Source organism: Pleurodeles waltl, chromosome 5 (genome assembly GCF_031143425.1).
Source record: "Pleurodeles waltl isolate 20211129_DDA chromosome 5, aPleWal1.hap1.20221129, whole genome shotgun sequence".
Lineage (NCBI taxonomy): Eukaryota > Metazoa > Chordata > Amphibia > Caudata > Salamandridae > Pleurodeles > Pleurodeles waltl.
Window position 1 is genome coordinate 1,033,196,227 of NC_090444.1, and position 22,439 is coordinate 1,033,218,665.

The 22,439-nt window shown below is 43.6% G+C and overlaps 1 protein-coding gene across 1 annotated transcript in view; it reads right to left on the bottom strand.

Moving 5' to 3' along the window:
* HBS1L (HBS1 like translational GTPase) overlaps positions 1 to 22,439 on the bottom strand; it is a 414,125-nt gene that overhangs the window by 117,448 nt on the left and 274,238 nt on the right. The window lies entirely within an intron of this gene.

A 22,439-nucleotide genomic window follows, 5' to 3' on the forward strand; every position in this document is an offset into this window, starting at 1 on the left:
CATTGGGTTTAGGTTTTCTTTTATTAACTCCAAAGCAACATTATTTTTGTGGATGATATTTAGGTTAAGATTTTTACGTCGGACAATATTCTGACACGATAATCCGGTACCACACCGCCAAAAGACTGGCACTGGTTCATTAGACTAATAAAACCTTATGATATGCTTAGAAGGTGCAATGCATAAGGGCAGGACCGGCTTTAGGGCGGTGCGACTGATGCAGACGCATAGGGCTCTGACATCTGACGAAGCCTGGTGTTCAGAAATACCTTTTAGTTTTAAAAACACTAAATACTAAAGTAATAACCGAGTGATTAAAATTTCTGCTGGTGAGAGTTGGAGTGTCGTCTAGTGACAGCTTTGACTTATCATGAAGTATCACAGAAGGTTAATACCTGCTGCAAAGAACGTATACATTCATATTATAGAACGATCATTCTCATTGTTTACTATAACATTTCCTATAGACTGATTTACACATTTATGATGCATTTCTCCTCTGTATAACGTGTGATGTAATTTGCTCTGACTCCCTAGGGTTGGTATGCACAGCGCTATAAAACAAATGAGATGCATGTGAGAAAGGAGGTGTGGAGAGATGAGTGGAACTGTTGGAAGGTGATAGTGAGGGAATCTATGGAGGCCATTGTGGGGGCTCAAAAAACATTGTAGCATCAGGAGCCTCTTAAGCTAATGCCAGCCCTGCGTAAGGTTTTCAAATCAAAAAAGGTCTTTACTGAAGTGGAAGTCCTTGTTTGTGTACCTTGTTAGCAGAATGTTTGGCAGAATACAATTTTTCCAGCTATATTGTACTCAACTACCCAGAGATTGACCTTTTGAAGGCTCTTTACCAGGGTATAAAGTTAAAATAAAACCAATATATATATTATTAAAATAACATAAAAGGATATATAACAAAAACACTCTGAAAAGTTATCAGAAGCCAGAATATGTTATTAACCAACTTATTAGTACTCCTTGTATTAACATCAGAAACGTTAAAGGCTGAGTTTCCACAGTGGAATGAGCCCTTAAGCTGCAGATGTCTGTGCAAGCATTCAGCCAACTACCCAATTTTTCTGACTAAAAGATGGTATGACTGAGCAAATACAGCATTTTCCCCATCAATGGGCAAAATAACAAAGGGGCAGTTTGGGATTTTTTAGAGAGCTGGTGCAGGGGGATGAGGAACTGAAAGATGCAGTTAGGATCAGGGGGAGATCAAGTTTTATTGATAAATGAATGGAATAGAAGTAGCATATGGAAGCTAATAAATCTACAATGTAAAAGCTTAACAGAAAAAATAACGTAGAAATGAAAATGTGCACATGTAAATTGTGATGGACATTTGTGCCTACCAATCGTATTTTGACATGAAGACATGCATTTGTATTTTGACTGAATTATTAATAAACATTGACCTGAAAGTATTATTTCCAAGTAAAATCAATAGAAATAAAATGTATTATGAGTATTAAGTGAATTTCAATTAAACACACTTACATTGAAATAAATGGATTTTATTATGAATTACGTGTTTAGAAAATAATGAAAATGTCACTTACCCAGTGTACATCTGTTCGTGGCATCAGTCGCTGTAGATTCGCATGTTTTGCATAGCTCGCCATCTGGTGTTGGGCCGGAGTGTTACAAGTTGTTTTTCTTCGAAGAAGTCTTTCGAGTCACGGGACCGAGTGACTCCTCCTTTTGTCTCCATTGCGCATGGGCGTCGACTCCATCTTCGATTGTTTTTCCCCGCAGAGGGTGAGGTAGGAGTTGAATTGTAGTAATAGTGCCCATGCAATGGAGTGACTAAGTATGTACCTATTTAAGGTTGAGATGATACATATACCAATAGTTGAAGGTAACTTCCAAACTGCTACAGGCTCCCGGGGAGGCGGGTGGGCACATGCGAATCTACAGCGACTGATGCCACGAACAGATGTACACTGGGTAAGTGACATTTTCAGTTCGATGGCATCTGTCGCTGTAGATACGCATGTTTTGCATAGACTAGTAAGCAGTTATCTCCCCAAAAGCGGTGGCTCAGCCTGTATGAGTGGAAGTAGTTTGAAATAATGTTCTTAATACGGCTTGACCTACTGTGTCTTGTTGTGCGGATAACACGTCTACACAGTAGTGCTTGGTGAATGTGTGAGGCGTAGACCATGTGGCTGCCTTACATATTTCTTGCATTGGGATGTTTCCTAGAAAGGCCATGGTAGCACCTTTCTTTCTGGTTGAGTGTGCCCTTGGTGTAATGGGCAGCTGTCGTTTAGCTTTAAGGTAGCAGATTTGGATGCATTTAACTATCCATCTGGCTATACCTTGTTTTGATATTGGGTTTCCTGCATGAGGTTTTTGAAATGCAATAAATAGTTGTTTAGTCTTTCTGATGTTCTTTGTTCTGTCAATGTAATACATTAATGCTCTTTTGACATCTAATGTATGTAGTGCCCTTTCAGCTACGGTATCTGGTTGTGGAAAGAACACTGGAAGTTCCACTGTTTGATTTAGATGGAACGGTGAAATAACCTTTGGCAAAAATTTAGGATTAGTCCTTAGGACGACCTTATTCTTGTGTAGTTGTATAAAAGGTTCTTGTATTGCAAACGCCTGAATCTCGCTTACTCTTCTTAGGGAAGTAATGGCGATGAGAAATGCAACCTTCCAGGTTAGGAACTGTATTTCGCAGGAGTGCATGGGTTCAAAAGGTGGACCCATAAGTCTAGTTAGGACAACATTTAGGTTCCATGAAGGAACAGGTGGTGTTCTTGGTGGTATAATTCTCCTAAGGCCCTCCATGAATGCTTTAATGACTGGTATCTTATATAGGGAAGTTGGATAGGTAGTCTGCAGGTATGCAGATATTGCTGCAAGGTGTATTTTAATGGAAGAGAAAGCCAGGTTAGATTTTTGTAAGTGAAGCAAGTAACCCACTACATGTTCTGGAGTTGTGTGTAATGGTTGTATTTGATTAATATGGCAGTAGCAAACAAACCTCTTCCATTTACTTGCATAGCAGTGCCTGGTGGATGGCCTTCTGGCTTGCTTTATGACTTCCATACATTGTTGGGTAAGTTGTAAGTGCCCGAATTCTAGGATTTCAGGAGCCAGATTGCTAGATTCAGCGATGCTGGATCTGGGTGTCTGATCTTTTGGTTGTGTTGTGTCAACAGATCTGGCCTGTTGGGCAATTTGATGTAGGGTACTACTGATAGGTCTAGCAGCGTTGTGTACCAGGGTTGCCTTGCCCAAGTTGGTGCTATTAATATGAGTTTGAGTTTGTTTTGACTGAGTTTGTTTACCAGGTAAGGAAGGAGAGGGAGAGGAGGAAAAGCGTAAGCAAATATCCCTGACCAGTTCATCCATAGGGCATTGCCTTGGGACTGTTTGTGTGGGTATCTGGATGCGAAGTTTTGGCATTTTGCGTTCTCCTTCGTCGCAAACAAGTCTATTTGAGGTGTTCCCCAGAGTTTGAAATAGGTGTTCAGAATTTGGGGGTGAATTTCCCATTCGTGGACCTGTTGGTGATCTCGAGAGAGATTGTCTGCGAGTTGATTTTGGATCCCTGGTATAAATTGTGCTATTAGGCGAATTTGGTTGTGAATTGCCCAACGCCAAATTTTTTATGCTAGCAGGCTTAACTGCGTGGAGTGCGTCCCCCCTTGCTTGTTTAGATAATACATTGTTGTCATGTTGTCTGTCTTGACGAGAATGTATTTGTGAACTATTATTGGTTGGAAAGCTTTTAGTGCTTGAAAAACTGCTAGAAGTTCTAGGTGATTTATATGCAGTTTTGTTTGATGTACGTTCCATTGTCCTTGTATGCTGTGTTGATCGAGGTGTGCTCCCCACCCTGTCATGGAAGCATCTGTTGTTATTACGTATTGTGGCACTGGGTCTTGGAAAGGCCGCCCTTTGTTTAAATTTATGTTGTTCCACCACAGAAGCGAGAGGTAAGTTTGGCGGTCTATTAACACCAGATCTAGAAGATGACCCTGTGCTTGAGACCACTGTGATGCTAGGCACTGTTGTAAGGGCCTCATGTGCAGTCTTGCGTTTGGGACAATGGCTATGCATGAAGACATCATGCCTAGGAGTTGTAATATCATCTTTGCTTGTATCTTTTGTGTTGGATACATGCGTTGTATGATGGTGTTGAAATTTTGAATTCTTTGGGGACTTGGAGTGGCTACTCCTTTTGTTGTGTCTATTATGGCTCCTAGGTATTGTTGTACCTTGCACGGCAGAATGTTGGATTTCGTGAAGTTGACGGTGAACCCTAGTTTGAAGAGGGTTTGTATGATCTGATTTGTGTGATTTGAGCACTCTATTAACGAATGGGCCTTGATTAGCCAGTCGTCTAGATATGGGAACACATGTATTTGCTGCCTTCTGATGTGTGCAGCGACTACTGCTAGACATTTGGTAAAGACTCTTGGTGCGGTTGTTAATCCGAAAGGCAGTACCTTGAATTGGTAATGTATTCCTTTGAATACAAACCTTAGGTATTTCCTGTGTGATGGGTGTATTGGTATATGGAAATACGCGTCCTTGAGGTCTAAAGTTGTCATGTAGTCGTGTAGTTTTAGCAATGGTAATACTTCTTGTAGTGTGACCATGTGAAAGTGGTCTGATTTGATGAATGTGTTCACTATTCTGAGGTCTGGGATTGGTCTCAGCGTTTTGTCCTTCTTTGGTATCAGAAAGTACAGTGAGTAAACTCCTGTGTTTATTTGTGTGTTTGGCACTAATTCGATTGCATTCTTTTGCAATAGTGCCTGCACTTCTATCTCCAGGAGATTGGAATGATGTTTTGTCAAATTTTGTGCTTTTGGTGGTATGTTTGGAGGGAATTGTAGAAATTCTATGCAATAACCATGTTGGATAATTGCTAGAACCCAAGTGTCTGTAGTGATTTTCTCCCATGCTTTGTAATAATGACTTATTCTTCCCCCCACTGGTGTTGTGTGGAGGGGGTGAGTGACATGTGAGTCACTGCTTAGTAGTAGGGGTTTTGGGGCTTTGAAATTTTCCTCTATTCCTAGGGAATTGCCCTCCTCTATATTGTCCCCGAAAACCTCCTCTGTACTGTCCCTGGTAACTGGACGGTGTTGCCTGTGAGGTGCTGGCTTGTGTGCTCTGACCCCGAAACCCCCCTCTAAAGGGTGTTTTACGGAATGAGCTGTAATTCCCTCTGCTCTGCGGGGAGTAGAGTGCGCCCATGGCTTTAGCAGTGTCCGTGTCTTTTTTGAGTTTCTCAATCGCTGTGTCCACTTCTGGACCGAACAGTTCTTTTTCGTTAAAAGGCATATTGAGAACTGCTTGCTGAATCTCTGGTTTAAATCCAGACGTTCGGAGCCATGCATGCCTTCTGATAGTTACAGATGTATTAATTGTTCGTGCAGCTGTATCTGCAGCGTCCATGGAGGAGCGGATTTGGTTGTTGGAAATGGTCTGTCCCTCCTCAACCACTTGTTTTGCCCTATTTTGTAGGTCCTTGGGCAGATGGTCAATGAGATGTTGCATCTCATCCCAATGGGCTCTGTCATAGCGCGCAAGTAGTGCCTGGGAGTTAGCGATGCGCCACTGGTTTGCAGCTTGTGCTGCGACTCTCTTACCAGCTGCATCGAACTTGCGGCTTTCTTTATCTGGGGGTGGTGCATCTCCAGATGTGTGGGAGTTGGCCCTTTTCCTAGCTGCTCCTACAACGACAGAGTCTGGTGGCAGCTGTGTAGTGATGAAAGCCGGGTCTGTAGGAGGCGCCTTATACTTTTTTTCCACTCTTGGTGTGATTGCCCTACTTTTGACCGGCTCCTTAAAGATTTCTTTTGCGTGCCGGAGCATACCAGGGAGCATAGGCAGGCTTTGGTAGGAGCTGTGGGTGGAGGAGAGTGTGTTGAATAAAAAGTCATCCTCGACCTGTTCTGAGTGGAGGCTTACATTGTGAAATTGTGCTGCTCTAGCCACCACTTGAGAATACGCAGTGCTGTCCTCTGGTGGAGATGGCTTCGTAGGGTATGCCTCCGGACTGTGATCTGACACTGGGGCGTCGTATAAGTCCCATGCGTCTTGATCTTGGTCACCCTGGCTCATGGTGGTGTGAGCTGGGGAATGTGATGGAGTTTGTGCTGGTGAGACGTTAATCACAGGTGGAGGAGAGGGTGGTGGGGTAACTTTTTTCACCACTTTTGTTCGTGGTGTTTGTTCAGTTTGGAACTCCAATCTTCTCTTTCTTCTAATAGGGGGAAGGGTGCTTATTTTTCCTGTCCCCGGCTGTATGAAAATACGCTTTTGCGTATGGTCTACATCAGTTGAGTGTAGCTCTTCCTCAAACCTATGCTTTTGCATTTGGGAGGTTAGCGAGTGCTCTTCTGTATAAGAGCCTGAAACTGGGTCGGTTGCAGTTTGTTTTGGCACCGAAACCCTGTCTGCATCTTTTTTCGGCTCCGAGGTGACTTTTTTCTTTTTCGGGGCCGAAACCTCTCGGCGTCGATCTTCTTCGGTGCCGCTGTCTCGGCGTTGAGCCGTGTCTACACCGGTATCTCGGTGTCGATGCTTGTCTCCAGCACTTTCTCGGTCCCGAGAAGGCTGCGTGCCGGTGTCTCGACCGGAGTCGGACGATCTCGGCACTGTTTGGGCCTTTTTCGGTGCCGACGGTCGGTCACCGAATTTATGGGTCGAGCCATGGCCTGGTGGCAGTGGCGTCCCCTGGGCCTTGTAAATCTTCTTCTGAGTGGTTTTCGACGTCTTACTCACGGTTTGTGTATCGTCGAATCCTTCGGAGTCCGATTCTTGGATCGAAAAGGTTCCCTCCTCTTCTTGTTCCTCGAACTCCCGGTGGGCTGTCGGCGCGGACGCCATCTGAAGTCGTCTGGCTCGACGGTCTCGGAGTGTTTTTCGGGACCGGAACGCACGACAGGCCTCGCAGGTGTCTTCACTGTGCTCAGGTGACAGGCACAGGTTGCAGACCAAGTGTTGGTCTGTATAGGGGTATTTATTGTGGCATTTGGGACAGAAACGGAACGGGGTCCGTTCCATCGGCGTTCTTCTGTACGCGGTCGGGCCGACCAGGCCCCGACGGGGGATCGAAAAAATTACCCCGAAGGGCACCGGAGCTCTTCAATCTTAGACGCGGTGTTGAATCTAACTACGCCGATCCCGAACGCAACAATACCGACGAAAATCTTCCGAAATTAGCTATCTTTCCGTTCCGAAACTCGGAGCGACAGGAACACATCCGAACCCGATGGCGGAAAAAAAACAATCGAAGATGGAGTCGACGCCCATGCGCAATGGAGACAAAAGGAGGAGTCACTCGGTCCCGTGACTCGAAAGACTTCTTCGAACAAAAAACAACTTGTAACACTCCGGCCCAACACCAGATGGCGAGCTATGCAAAACATGCGTATCTACAGCGACAGATGCCATCGAACATATACTTTTAAAACTGCTTTGGCATAAGATGAATGATGTTTTAGACAATTTTTTTGCATATTCGATTTGAATATATGGGTGCGCAATATGTTTTATTAATGTATTAAATGTATTAATGTGCATTTAGGTTTCTAAACTTGACTAGGCTTTAAAATTGCAAGCAGTCATGGAAATTTTTATTTGCTTAGTCTTTCCCCTCGGACCTGCATTCTTTATCTAGGCAGCAAATGTAATGTTGAATGTTTCTATTGTATTCCAGGGCAAGAGACATGTTTCAGCTGCAATAATTTATCACTATTTGTTCCAGCTGTCAAATGTAGCAGGAAGTCAAAGCACTAGGAATATTAGTTTAGTTGACTGTGGATCGTGTGAAAGGAATTGTAAGTTGCAAATTATTAGAAAATGTAATATTTTGGCAGAACCCTATAACCGGAGGAAGATGACAACGCCCTTTTGTGGAGAAGATTCTTGAATGTAACAGAACTTGGTGGTGCCATCTGCAATGACTGGATGCTGAAACTGACACATAGTATATGCCCACCTGAAGGACCAATCAAATGGATTTTGGCTATTTCAATCAGTGAAGAACTTTGGAATTGAAGTCAGACCCCTTCAGAACCTTCTTGGAGTTAGTTCTCCTTCTGTCTCATAGCTGTCCAGAACCGTGCTTAAGTCCGCTGTCCCATTCTCTTCTCTAAGTTCCGTGATGAGTTACCTCATCATATTCTTAACTACCGTATTTTGTTATGTCGTTTAGTATTAATAAGGCCAACTTATTCTGAACTGCGGATTTGTCGTATGTGCAGCTCATGTTCTGCACTATCCTGTTGCTGCTGTCAACAGACGCAAGAAGACGGCGACCGCTCTTTCTCGATGAATCAACGTTTTATGCTGTCCCATGAGGAGAGGTATAACTAAATGTGGTTTCTTGTTTTCCCTTTCAGTTAGCCACTTAAACCAGCATACTTTTGTAGTGAGTTATTTTATTTAGATGTTTTCCAAATAATTTTTGCCTTCTTTTATTTTTGCTTTTGCCCACGTGTTAGCCAGATTCCACACATGCAATTCTCAATTCTGGTTAGCATTAGGAATGGCTCAGCTCTTAGTTAAAGCTGTGTTTTGATGATTTAATGTCATCATCATCCTCTGCTTTGAATGTTAATTTTAATGTTCATATTGTATTGTTGCTAATTTACATAATTCTTCTGGAGTGTTTAACAGTATTGATGTTTAGTAAATTGAATCTTTTCAGACGTTTCGGTCAGCCTAGGGTTTTCAGGTATGTTTATAACTTAGGTTTTTGCAACATTTTTGTGACATTGATTTTGGGATTGTACTAAAGCTTTGAAACTTTATTTGGTTTGGAGTTTGATTTGGAGCTAAATTGTTTATTGTGTCCATAAAATGTTAGGGTATAATCTCATTGATTGGTGATTGAATGCTTCTGACTACTACCTCCTTCACCAAGTCCAAAGATTCAGTTGACCACCACAGGTGAAAGAAGTGATGGTGTCTCACCTGTGTGCTGGTGGTTGTGGAACCCAGAACAAAAGAGGAAAAACTCATTTCTGAGACCCCGGAGGCACTCCAGCAGATCTTATCAGAAAGTCTGGATGTGAGAATGGATGGGACAATGTTGATAAATACAACATTCCTTTTGGTTAAAAGAGGATAAGATAAATTGTAGGTATTCTTAAGACCCTACCATGGACAAGGAATGTGAAGGACTGTGAGAAGCAGGCCCCATACATGGCCAAAAAAGTAGCAAAGAGTTTGTTATCCTTTTTAAAGAATGCCTAAGTTTTCTTGGAGAATATTATTTGAAACCAGTCCACTTACGTTTCTCTGTTATCCCGCTTGGATTGTGAAGGTACTGACATTTTTAATGTTGCACAGTAAGTCTTTCCTTCCTGACACTCAATCTCCAATCCAATTAAACAGTGCTCTAACACTCATCGCTCGGATATGCCAGCTATCTCTGAGATAGAGGGACTGCTACTTTGTTTTTTCTGTTCTTCTCTTTGCTACCCTGACCTCACTACTGAGTAAATATCTTAGGCCCTTTGACACTGTAATCATGGACTTCGTCGTATCTTCTTGCTCTGACTAGCCATAATTCTACTTTTGGGTAGACCTAACATGACCACTAGAGCTGTAACCTGCTAGTCCAGTTGTTCTAATTCGGCTTCTAGGGAAACCTACAGGGACCACTGAAGTGACTACTGGCCTTTCTCTTTGATGCTGCAATTCTGCTTCTGGGCAGATGTAATAGACACAATACAGTTTAAGCCAGCATTTCCCAATGTTGAGATAACTCTGTTTTTAGGTAGAACATAACAAAGTCCACTATAGTGGTAGACCAACTTTCCCTTTGTTGCTGCAACTCTGCTTCTGGGTGCATCTCCATGCCACTGAGACCAACCATGCACCCTCACTTAGGCCACTTAATAGCACCCTCCTTCATTCCATGTCCCAATAACTCCTGGGCACACTGCACCATTCCCCAGCCACAGATCCATATCCAAAGCGAATCCAGCACTGGCTTAACACGTTCAGTAAGATACTCTCTCTGTCTCCATAAAAATGGAGCCTCCCTGAGAGGGAAACTGAATGCCATGGACATCAAAATCATGGATCTGAACATGGAAGTCAAGTCGGAGAGATCAGGCATAGATTTATTCAATAGGAAGACTGGTATCACAGAAATAAATCTAGAGGAACTGGAGTAATGCATACATGGCACAAATAATTGGGGACACCTACATACGGCATGTATGGCAAAAGGATTTAGAACCAGAAGGAAGACCATGAAGTACCACAGAAGATTCAAAAGGATGAGGTGCTACGTAGTGGATGTGCTTCCTTGCCTGCTAGACAGTTTAATACCCCCACTGGAGAAACAGACCTCAGTATCTCACCTAGATGCTTGAACAGTACTATACAGCAATGACCTACCATATTATTTCTTATGCCAAGATCAGGCTATGCAGGTCAAGCAAACAGCTCTCAGAAGGGTCACCACTTCAAGCTGGAGGGCCATAATATATACATTTGAGCACATTACTCCAATGAAACAAACAGAGAGAGGACTGTTTTCCAAGTGGTGTGGTGCAAACTTACCCAGTAGGGCATTAATTATGGCCTCTTGGAACCAGCCACAATAACAACCATCACTGACAGCAAGCCTAGAACTTAGTTGAACCAGAGGACCTTGAGAGGACACTGGAACCCATGGAATCCACTGACAGACACTTTCAGCGTGCCTCACAGTATGCCACGGACTGTGTATCTTCCTCAGGGAATGCAACTTGAACAATCACAATATAAACGAGGGACAAACAGACCTTAACGCAGACTCACTAAGAGGGACCAAACTGGGTAGTAGAGGCACTGGCTACTAATCGAGACAAATCAAGATGACTGAAACAAGACCCTGAAGAACACCAACAACAAATGAGGTATTGATTGAAAGGCCCTCATCTGTACAACTCAGGGGTGTTCGGCCCTGAAGGGTGGAGACTGGACGGGCATTTTACAGGGTAGGTCTTTCCAGCTCTCGGGTAAAGCTCTATCCCCTTTTATCCTGTAGCATCAGCAGGTGACCAGCTTGTGCCTGCCATACTCATAATATGAAGTTATCCCTTCCTAGCGCTCTCTCCTTTTCATCCTTCCTGGTTTCTGTCTCACAGGACAGGATAACAACAGCGGGAACCAGGAGTATGTCCAACGTTTACCAACCCTAGCCTATACTGTCCCGTACCATAGGCTCGACAAGAGTAAGGCACACCTACTTATAGCCAGCTGCCATCCTATTACACTGCATTACATGCCCTTCCCATATGCACCTGCAGTTGCATCCCCACACTACCATGGCAGCCTCTGGGTAGATGGCTCAACCTCATGCCTTGCCAGACGACTGTACTGTGCCACTACTATCACTGTATCATACCTGGAAGCCCGAAACCAGACTGCCTTCATGGCTATTTATGTAAGTACAGACTGCTGCCGACTGTTAAGAGTTAAATGTTTAACGTTCAATTAAATGCAACAGTTTGAGTTTGGACTAGGTTTGGGCTCGGTCTCAGTCTCCAGGTCACATTTAAACCCATGAAAAAGGGGGTTATTCTAAGCTACTGACACCCTCCACATGCACGATTCAACAAGTTAGAACCAAGTAAAAGAACTTACACTTCTCAAAGAAATGCACCTCTACAAACAAGAAGCAGAGAAACTAAAAGGAGACTGGGTAAGAAAGATTTTTACAGCACGCCCACTGTTTCTTCTATTTCCTGCTCCAGAAAATGCTAGCTAGACACCTTGGTTAGAAAGTCCCTGCCATGCACAATCAGGAAGACCTAAACGGAAGCAGAGTGGAGAAGTGTATTTGTGACACTCTGTATCGAAATAGGTAGTGGGTTCAGCTTACACACATAACTCCACCAGAATCCCCTTCCCTTCCAAGATTCTCACAACATTTGTCACATTGCAAATAATAGTAGGAGGTAATTGGAAAATTGTGTCAGACCCAATCTGGAACGGGACTAGACAACTCAACATGCACAATGTCAATGACGCAGCAATGCTTAGAGAAACAATGGTGGACCACAGCTTCATAGACTTCTGCAGGCTCATTCACTGGACCTACAAAGCATACACCTTCCTGCCGTGCCCATGTGGCTCTAAAATCATGTGTACCTATTTCCTTACTTCTACCTTACTGAGCTCTCTCATGTCTAAAAGTGACATAGTGGAAATGGCGCTCGCAAATTACGCACCAGTTTCAATGCAAGCAGAATGGGTTCTCATAATGGCACCAAACAAACCATTGCAACTTAGTCCACATCACAATGTTAAATGCCTGCTGAGAAGAAATCACTCAAATATCACAGAAAGACATTCTTGCATGAAAACATTTTTCACAAATCCTTTGAGCCCACGGTGTGCCCGCTGCAGCAAGGAGTTCCACAGAAGAGTCACTCAGCCTGATTATTTTTAATGTATATGTCTGCTCTTTGGCGGAGGTTATTGAGCGACACAGATTTCTATGATCTCACATGCGATGACACACACATTGTCATCACTCTGTCACAGAACAGCAACATTGTGGCCGCCTCACTTCGTGAATGCCTATCAGAACTAGCGGCATGGATGGACTCAAACTGTCTGAAACTTAATGCTCTAAAAAAAGGAGGTAGTGGTCCTAGGCAAGCATGTTAATTCCTGGTCCAATGCTTGGTAGCCCGGGGGCCTGGGTCCAATCTCCGTATCTAAGACCCTGATTAAAAACCTAGGCATCTGGTTTGATGCTAAACTATCTTTGGATGCTCAGATTATCACCCTCACAGTGAAGTGCTTCAGGATACTGAGATATCTGAGGAAAGTCCACAATCTACTACCAGAGGCTGCCCAGAAAACTGTGATCCAGGCACTTGTGATAGCCAGGCAGGATATTGCAACGTCCTATATCCGAGTGTGTCCCAGGCCTGTCGGAACTGACTTAAATGGGTACAGAATGCGGCGGCTCAGGCACTATTGAAGTTCCCTAGGCAGACCGCTATGAGACCCACAATGTGAAAACTACACTGGCTTCCGATAAGGCATAGAGTCCTTTTAAAAGCACTCTGCTATTGCTTTACGGCTCTTTCCTCCCAAGGTCCTCTTTACCTTCAGCTGATGGTGAAACCCTATGTGGCCACTAGAAACTTGAGGTCAGCGGAAGCCAAACGGGCCATCATCCAGAAATTCAAAAGGTCCAGGGAAGGAAGCAGTTCTATTGGCCTCCTAGCTCCTAAAGCCTAGAATACCCTGCCTGTGGAAATTCAGCAAGCTCCATCCAAACTCTTATTCAGGAATAAGTTAAAGACCTGGCTTTTTGGCTTAGAGTGAGCTTTTCCATCACACTGGGTAACCCCGTGTCCACTGTATGAGTACCGTAGTGCTGGAAGACTCGGCAAGGAGCAGCTATGCGCTTTACAAATCACAGTGTTATTATTATTATATTGTGAGCGGCATGGAAGGAGACAGTGATGGGACAAGTGATATGGGTGCTCGCCATGTACAAGAAAAGTAAGAAACAAGAACAATCTTTATTGAAAAATGCCATCACGACACATATATATAGTAAAAAGCACTCGGACATATAGAAAGTCAGGCCCTCAGTTCTCTGCATGTATCACAATATGTATTAGAAGCCAAACGCGCCCTGTATATCCCCAAGATAAGCGAGGTGAAAAAGCAAGAATGCTGCTGGAAGCTCAGTTGTGGCAGAGGGAATTAGCAATGGCAATACCTACGATTTACACTGCACAAAGGCGGCCTTAAAGTTTTCTCTCAGAACATTCAGGCACCTTTGCTGCATTTTACAAAGGTCTCTATATATCACGATGCAAGACAATCAAGCTGAAGAGGTAAGTCTGACCTCCCACGACACAGACAAAAATCGCTGGAAGGTTAAATGTCCAAAGAGGAAATCTTTGCAGCTATCTCTGATCCATTTACAAAAAGTGCCAGAAGTAGTCTGCTTGTAAGTGGAACAAGCCACAATAAATTGAAGCTACTCATGCGGACTATAAAGAGGCGATTGGCCCTATTAATTTGCAACCTTGTCCAATGAGGCACTAACATCAGTTCTTCCCAACTTGGCAAAAACGAGACACTCCCCATGTTAAAAAACAAAAAAAAAAAACAACTCCACGTCCAAAGTGGGTTATGATTTCCATTGGCATTGGAGAAACTATGCTAGTCAATAGAGGGTTGCAACATACGGTAGAGGATAACTTAGGATCCCTAATCATTTTGACAACCAACGATCATGCACACTCGTCCCACTCACAAATTATCATTATGAGGAGATTCCACCTGATAAACATGGTTGTTGCAGCATATTTTAATTATGTCCTCGGATTGTTCCAACTGATTTGGAAACTCCGAGGCATAGATATTGGCATTAAAGCATTCATGTGAGGTACTATGAGAAGTTTAAAGTCCCTGAAGTTAATTGCAGTGCGTTATGAAGGGGGAATGGGCCTGCAACATAGTAACTCCTAGTATGCAGCATTACAGCTATCCCAATGCACCTACACTGTTCCCCCAGGCCAGTGAAGTCATGTTCTGGGCAGCAACAGAGCACAGCACCCTGAATGGGCTCTGCTCCATCTTTGCAATTAAAACGTTCGTATCAAATCCGATCATCCAGATGGCCTTCTGAGTTTGAAAGTCAGCTCAGACGTGCTTACTACGCCCTGGTCTGAAGTAAGAATGCCATATACATTGGGAGCGACACCATATACTGGGACGTCTGGGCCACTATCTGCCTCCACACACAGGATCAACTAGTGCACATTGTAATTAAACCTTTCCGGACTCTCCAATCCGAATGCAAGTTATACAATTCCCCACAGCAAAGGTACAGGTCACTAGTGCAAAGTCTTGACAGCAGTCTGGGGAAAAGCCAAAAGTTGCCAGGACTGACATGCTTGGAGAAGCGGGGCAGCCAAAGGGGGTAATGTCAGGTCTAAACTAAGCTCCAATATCCGAAATCTCATACAAAGCCAAAAAACACAAGCATTTGCAATGAAATAGGTCTCACATTAGCTTGAGTTAGAGTTAATGAATAACTGGACTTTTCTTGCCACAAATTGGTCAACCCTGACACATAAATTGGTCAACCCTGACAATTCCAGTGACCCTGCATATAACTAAATCAGTTCCATTTACCTTCTTCCTCTATATGCAACAAAAAATATTGTTATTATTCATTATATTTATATTAATATTTTGCTGTCCCCCTAGCTGAGTGTGGGGACCCAGAGATGACCTAGACAGAAAGAGCGCATCGTGGCGAACGTTTTGATGGTGGTCCCATTGTCCCAGGACACCACACAGTGAGTTATGGGCAAAATTGTTCTGTAAAAGCAATTCCCAGCAAAGCATTATGGGGTGAGTTTTCGAGTGCAGCGAATATTGTAGTATCTTGACTGTAATGCTCAAAACAGCCCCTAGAGGACAACACAGTAAAAATAGCATTTGGCAGAAACATGGTCATGCAACCATATATTCAGCCCCTAGAGGGCCTAACCACATGACAAGAGAATGCCAGAAAGTAATGCAGTATAACCATATATTTGGCCCCTAGGGGGTATAGTGCCATGCACATTTTCAGGCCTACTGCAATAATATTACAAACAATGACCCTTAAAAACACAAACTACTCCCAGTCGTAAAACAAATGTTCCAGCCATAAGAGCTTAAAAAGACACTGACTGGTGGGAGAGGTTACTATTTGGGGGTCCCTCCTAACCAAGTGTGAGGACCTAGAGCTGACCTAGACAGAAAGAGTGTGTCATGCTGAATGGTTTTGGTGGTTGTCCCCTTGTCGTAGAACCACCACAGGCTGAGTTACGAGCCAAAATGTTTTGTAAAAGAAATGCCCGCTAAGCATTATGGGGCAAGTTTCCTGCGTGCAGTGAATATTGTAGTAGCGGCTCTCCCACTGGGCAGAGAGAACCCTGTTGAGGATTTTTGAGGCTTTTCTGTTTAAGATGTGCCAGTTTGTATATTTTTCAGCTGCTAAACTTGTACACAAGTGGTACTCATGTAAAGAGTTCCTCTGATCAAATTTGAGCTATATGAAACTTCACCTCCATAAGTGGTACTCATGTAGAGCGCTCTTCCGATTGAGTTTGTGCTATATGAAACTTCCAAGAAAAAAAAAACAATACATAATTAAGAATGAACCCCCTCCAGCTTGCAGCCTTTGGGCGCAGCCACCACAAAGAAACAGCGGCATGCCCAAAAACAAAGAAGAGGAAGAAAGAACATACAGACACGGATCGCGAGGCAGAGAGGCAAACAAAAAAAGAAAAAAGTATTGCGCCAACTAAAGTATATTGCCATTCATGCAATAATCCATGTAACAGGGTCTTGTCTTCAAGGCAGTAACAAAGCAGCCTCAAGGCGGGGCAAACCTTTGAAATCAACGGAGTTTTGAAAGGCATGCCAAGGAATGAATGAAAGTGATGGGCATGGTGAAAGCCCACAGAAGTAGATTACAACATGTATAAGACAGCGCATGCGCACTGCCTAGCTCGACCAAAAAAGGCAAGACACCATGTATGGAATTACAAATTAAATTAGACAAAAAAGCAACTGTGCACCTTCCAGCACCAATGGTACACATCAGAAACTCGACTGGTCAAAATATCTCCCTAAAGACAACAGAATTTATACACTGGCCATCAAAGAAATACTAACAGAAACGACTGCTGAAGGAAGATTTCATATGCCTAGTGCCCCACCGAGAAGTTTCACAAAATATCGAAACTTCGCAATTCAAGACTGCAGTAGAATTGTTAATAAGTTAAACAAAACAGATCTGTGACCTAATGGTAGGTCACTTTGTCAACACAACTAAGACATTAGCACTCTACCTGTTAAAACACCAAGCTCAAAATCATAGCACAAAATTGAACAATAAAATGACCCCAAAAAGGTGGAAGCTCCATAAAACATACAATGTCAAAGCCAGTGAAACACCTGCTGCGTTACCAGCAACGAAATTACCATAACAAGAGAGCCGCACCATAAGGCACATCATATCAATTCTGTTTCAGATGTGTCTGCTGCGCTACAGATTATTTGATCTGTGCTCAAAGGGCACAGATGTACATCCAGAACAGATTGCGGACCTCCTTGGTTTCCACACATCGTCTTGCTCAGTGTGACTGGAACCAGACCCCCACCATGATCATCTGACAAAAACAGGTGTTAATTACACCCAAAATTTGAGAGGTCTGATTTACAATGCAATAGTAATGATTGGCCTGCGAGCTATAGCGTCCATGGCTTCACACCAATGACCTTTTGCTTGCAACCCTGTTCCACCTGCAGTACCTCTGCCACTAGATAACGTTGTCTATGTTCTTACATTCAATCTTTCACTAAATGCCACATATAAAACAAGGAATAATCTGTATTTAATAATTTCAGCCATGATGTTTATTCTTCACAGCATCACTTTTAAGGCCTGGGTTGTGGTGATGGGTCTGGGTGAAGTCCTCCGCAGTGCAATCTCAAGTTTTTCGATTTTGGTTTTGAAGTGAGGCAGTGTGCGGACGCACTGTTGTGGCTGGCCTGGATATGGGCGCATTGCCCTGGGGAGGCATGGGTCAGGTTGTGGGATCTATTATCATAGTTCATGTTGAGGTTGATTCATAGTGTCCAGGGATGTCTTACCTGCGCTGAAATGAGCTGTATGTGCCCCCGAGTTTGGTTAGTGAGGGTGCCCAATGTCCAGTTAGCTAGAATGGTAAATGCAAAATAATAACCTGGAATGTCAAGGGACTGAGAAATATACCAAGTGGCGAAGAATTTATGGATACTTAGTCACGCATCGCAATGTTACAAGAGACCCATATGGTTGGTGATAGCAATGATAAAAGCCGCAAAAATGTAGGGGACAATTATATGTTACGTTCTACTCCAGTTATGGTGGAAGGCGCTAATCTGGAGAGCACCAGGTGTCCCATTTAGGCCAGAGAATGTTGTAACAGATCCGAAAGGCAGATACTTATTAGTGCTGGGCACGCTGGAAGCGCATGACGTTTGCTTGGTTAATATTTATGCCCCCTAGCGTGGATGATGGGTGAATAATGTATATATATATTTTTTTTTAAAGGTCCTGAGGGTCACGGCCCGTACATACATTCATAAATCATATGGGACTGGGGATTTAAACTGTATTCTTAACAGCATACTAGACATATCAATCCAGGGTAAGCACCAGGTCACTCACAACCAAATGCCTTAAAGAGGCCGTGGGAGGAATACAATTGTTAGATGTGTGATGACTGCTGCATCCCAAAGGCGGAACTTACTCCTGTTACATGCCTTATGCGGGGAAATATAGCCGACTCGATTACATATTGGTACTGAGCCACCAAAGTTATAAGATGGGGTGGGGAATGAGGCGGCGGGGTAGCCTATTTGGCGAGATACAGGTCAGAGTACTCTCCACTGTGGCCACTAAAGACTGTAGTGGGGCACTCCCAAGGATTCCGTTAGGGTGACTGCGGGTGTAAGCTTTGACAGACAATATTATTTGCTCAATGGCTGAGGGATAGGCTTCTTCAATACTATGAAGATTTGGGTAGTGCAAATGATAGAGCTACTGAATGGGAGGTTATGAAGGTGGTACTCAGAGGGAAAAGCATGGCTACAACATAGTTTCAAAATGCATCTTTGTAAAATGTTACTTACCATGTTAGCCTCTGTTCATGCCTGTAGGATTCACATGCTGTGTATACCATGTGCCGTCTAGTGATGGGATTGGTTGGTTTTCTTCAAGGAAGTCTTTCGAGTCACCAAGTATGGTGACGGCACCTAATGGTAGTAATGTGTATGGGCATCGCCTCCACTGTTAGTGTTTTTTCCGAACGAAGAGTGAGGATGCAGATGGAGCATAGACCGAGAAAGATTACCATCTGAAGGAAAGAATAAGGAGAAGAAACCAAAAAAAGTCTATCACCTAACGGCAAATGGGAAGGGTGGGTGCATGTGCATCTACAGAACTACATGCCACAAAATATGCTTATAGGGTAAATAAAAAATGTAGTTTGTGGCGTGTGTAGCTTTAGATACACATGCTGTGAACAGAATTTAAAGCAGTCCTTCTCAGAAGTAGTGGCTAGTCTGAGAATGTTGCAAAAGATTGGAAAAGCGTGCAAAGGACAGTGTGACCAACATTAGCTTGTTATTGAGCTAAAACATACACAGTAATGTTTTGTAAATGTGTGAATGATGAGCACCTGGCGACCTTCCAGATTATAGAAATATTGCCCAGAAAAGCCAAAGAAACTCCTTTTCTGAGGGTAAAATGAGGTCTGGGAGGGACAAGCAAAGGCTCTTTACCTTTAGCATAATAGGTCTGTATGCACCCAATCAGCCAGTGAGCTACACCTGCCTTAGGAAGAGCACGCGCTTTGCGTGCTTTGGAGAAAGGGACAATAAGTTGTGTCTTACGGAAGGGCTTTGTCAAGCCAATGTGAAACATAAGTACTCTTTTTACCTCTAATGTATGAAGAGCTTGTTCTGCTACTGATTTTAGATGTGGGAAGAAAACTGGGAGTTCTATGGTCTGATTAGGGGTGAAGCTAGAGACCACCTTAGGTAAAAATTTGGGGTTTGTTCTGAGGACTGCCCTAATTGTGGTGTACTTCAAAAAAAGGTTCTTCCAGGGTAAAAACCTGTACGTCATTAACACGCCTGAGAGAAGTGATGGCTTTGGGGGAAAAAAACATTCCAGGAAAAAAACAGTAAGGTACAATAGTATAGTGTTGAAAAAAGAGGGTTTATTAGCCTACTGAAAACAATGATGAGATTCCACTCAGCAGTGGGATGTACCTGTGGTGGAATAATAGTTTCAGCCCTTGTATGAGGGCTGTAATAACAGGTATTCCAAAAAACAAAGTATGCTCTCTGAATTGGATATAAGCAGTAACATCAGTCAATGGGAGTCCAACAGATGTATAAGCCAAGCCTGACTTCTGCAAGTGAAGCAGGTAAGAAGCAATGTCTTGGACTGTTGATTTAAGAGGATCAATGTGTTTAGGGAAAGTGTAACGCACAAATCATTTCCACTTGGCGGAACAGCAGGAGGCTCTGGTTGTATGCTTGCATGCTTCTTTAAGAATGGTCATGTATTCTGCGAGCAGTCTGAGGTACTCAAATTCTAGGACTTCAGGCGCCATATTGCAAGACTGACCGTTTAGGTTTGGGATGCCTGAGAGTGGCTCGATTTTGGGAGAGAAGATCTGGCCGATTGGGCAGCTCATCATGAGGCTCCATAGAGAGATCGAGACTGGTGGCGAACCAGGGCTTCAAGGCCCAGGTTGGGGCAACTAAAATGAGGATAAGGGATGTTTGCTGAAGCTACCAAAGCATGAATGGAAGAAGTGGAAAAGTATAGGCAATATCCCTGACCAGTTCATCCATAGTATGTTACCTAAGGACTGTGCATGTAGTAGCCTGGCGGCTTGGGCATCTTCCGTTTTTGGCGGTGGCAAACAGGATTATGTGGAGGTATCCCCAACCGTGGAAGCACAGTAGGACTTTGGGGGTTGAGCTACTACTTGTGGACTTGATTCATCCTAATGAGCAGATCTGCAAAATCGATGTCCACCTTGGTCATTTACTGTATAAGGAAATGGACTGTGATGTATCACCCACCGCCAAATGCTGAGCTACAGTAGACAACTCCAGGGAGTGTGTGCCACCCTGTTTCTGTAAGTAAAACGTGGCAGTCGTGTTTCCAATATTCAGATAGAAACACTATGTGTCATTTACATAGGCTGCCACATGGGATCCATGCGCCTCAACTCCTTGGCTTTTCAGGATATTGAACAAGCCTTCAATACTGTGGATTGGGCCTATATGTGGGAGATGTTTCAGGATATGGGTCTGGTACATAAATTAGAATAAAAATGTACAGTAAGCCCCTGGCTGGGGTCCATACAGGCAGGGAGATAGTGAAGCCTTCTGAAGTGGAGCGGGGGACATGACAGGCTTATCCCCATTTGGCCCTTATTGTTTGGACTGACCATTGAGTCATTGACATGCAAGCTGAGGGCTGTGCTGAAAGGCTGGAAGATTCAAGTTGGGCCAGTCATACATGTGGTGTCATTATAGGCAGATGATGCTTTAGTATTCCTTAGACACCCATCATATTCTGCCCTGCACATATATCTCAATAAATCTAATCTATTACTGTTGGAAAAGCATAAACGGTGTTGCAGGCCACCTACTGCCTGAAGTTGGTCTTAATTAGGTGACCATAAGTTTTCACTAACTTGGCGAGTGCATTGCACAGGCTGAGGAAGAAAGTCACAAATTCAACACGAGGAGAGGAATGGATAGTTTACGTACCTCCGTCAAATTTTGGAGCACACTCCCATTATCTGTAATGGTAAAGGCGGCACTGGCTATGACGGTCTTCTTGCCAAAATGTCTTTATGTGTTGCAGGGGGCTATGTCTGAGATCCCCTCACAGGGTGTTTAGGGACTTGGATAAATTAATGGTGGCACATGTCTGCATGTGGAAAAAGGAGCAGAGTAAAGATGACCACCTTGAAGCGGGAGTGGAGCAAAGGAGGGCTCAAACTCACAGATATTGAACTCTGACTATATTGTGGAACACCAACCTCACACAATACACTGGCTGGATAAGGGGGAAAACAGAGAAAATAGATTCCTGCAGGGTTCACGCATGGACGTCCCAGTGTATAGTATGTTGAAGAGAGGACCAGTGGGGCGTGAGCTGTGGAGGTTAAGAAGATCCTGAGATGCTCCCCAATTGCTTCACACATGCACATCTTGAGAATAAAAACATTCCCTCAAATTGCTCACAGAATGGCAGTGGACTGGTAGAAATGGGGGAGGGGGTTGCATGGCATTGTAGGACATACACCTGGAATGCAGATGCATTACTTTTACTGTTGCAATGGTTTCCTTTCGGATTGGTGCAGGCCACTTCTTACAGTATACTAGGACTGCACACACAGCTAGAGACACGGATGCATCCATGCCCACATGAACCATGGTAGACCTATATGTATTGGCTAATTGAAGGGGAGTGATATCCATTATATATATAGAGCACAGAGTGCTGACAGACTGTTAACAATATTAAAGGTGCAGGAGAAATGGTAAGTGTGCGCTGCAGAGCCCGTCAAGGATGCGGATTGAGATAGTGTGGTATGGGATTCCAAAGGGTGTTGAGCAATGCACGCTTTTACAATAGAATTATGTTCAGATGACCTATTTAACCCTGGCTAAATTATGTAAAATCCACCCTGGTAGATCTTCTCAATGCCCACGATGTCATGAAGTGGAAGCTGATTTTATATATACCACTTGGAGTTGTCAGGCTGTGCGGGGTTTCTGGGAGGATATCTTGAGTAGGCATGGAAGTAGTAAATGGTGCAACGTGCTCGCGGATATTAAAC